The sequence below is a fragment of the Oncorhynchus mykiss genome, chromosome 5, assembly GCF_013265735.2.
Source record: "Oncorhynchus mykiss isolate Arlee chromosome 5, USDA_OmykA_1.1, whole genome shotgun sequence".
Classification (NCBI taxonomy): domain Eukaryota; kingdom Metazoa; phylum Chordata; class Actinopteri; order Salmoniformes; family Salmonidae; genus Oncorhynchus; species Oncorhynchus mykiss.
This window is the reverse complement of record NC_048569.1, coordinates 93,298,067-93,299,326: the sequence shown is the minus strand read 5'-3', so window position 1 is coordinate 93,299,326 and position 1,260 is coordinate 93,298,067.

Here is a 1,260-nt window from a genome sequence, read left to right as displayed (position 1 = left end):
TGGCATCCCCTTCCTAATTTATGTCTAGGCACACGGACCATTTCATACATAATGACAATATGGAAGGGGGGGAGAGTCACAGAATGGTTAGATAAGCAGTAGTGCGGACACTGAAGGATTTCAAAGCTTGATTATACTGTAAAGCTGTTAAACCATTTTAAGTCATGTTTAAACAAGCCAGTATCTTACAAATGTAAGATGTATCATTCAGTTTTTATTGATTAAGTTTGGTGTGATTTTGCATTAGCAGCAGGTCCTGAATCACAACGTGGTTTCCACACATGTCCTTCAGCCTGGTCATTAGTCTGAAGAAGGCAGTGGGCCTCATGCAGGAGTGTCTCGTTTTCCCCTGTTTCTTTACTAAACTAACTATTTAGTTACCTCTGTGTCTGTATAGCTGGGCGCGTGTGTGTGTGTGTGTGTGTGTGTGTGTGTGGTGAAATACATGTCTCTAATAGGGGAAGGCAAAGCATTCCCTGACAGGTTGAGTGGTACGTGATCATTTTGATCACTTGTTAGCCGGACCTTTCGGAACAAGTCTTGTTCAAGTGCATTCTGTTTTGGACCCTGTGTTTCTGATATACAGGTAACTGCCGAAACAAAGGACATCTTGAGTAAATGAGGGATACTAAGTACACTATATATACAAAAGTATGTCAAAATAGTTGGATTTTCGTCAATTTTAGCCACACCCATGCTGACGGATGTATTAAAAAAAATTGCACACTGCCATGCAATCTCCATAGACAAACATTGTCAGTAGAATGCCCTTACTGAAAACCTCTGACTTTCAACGTGACACCCGCCATAGGATGCCACCTTTCCAACAAGTCAGTTTGTCAAGTTTATGAGCTGCCCCAGTCAACTGTAAGTGCTGTTATTGTGAAGTGGAAACGTCTAGGAGCAACAACGGCTCAGCCGCGAAGTGGTAGGCCACACAATCTCACAGAACAGGACCTCTTTATTTGGGCAGTTACCTGTATATTCTCTGCATGGACAGCCATTGAGTATACATGAGGGTGGCGATGGATAGTCCTGGTGCTCTCAGTTAGCAACATGTAAAGCTATTGGACCACCGGCCTAATTCTGATTCCGGTGACATTTCATAACTCCACAAGAAAAGAATAAGCTATAATTCAGTTTTGTGGTACAGATGTTTTATCTCTTAACCTGTGTTTTTTTGGAAACGATGAAGGCAAAGTTGGCTCTTATTTTATACTAAATAAAAATATAAACGCAACATGTAACATTTTCGTCAAT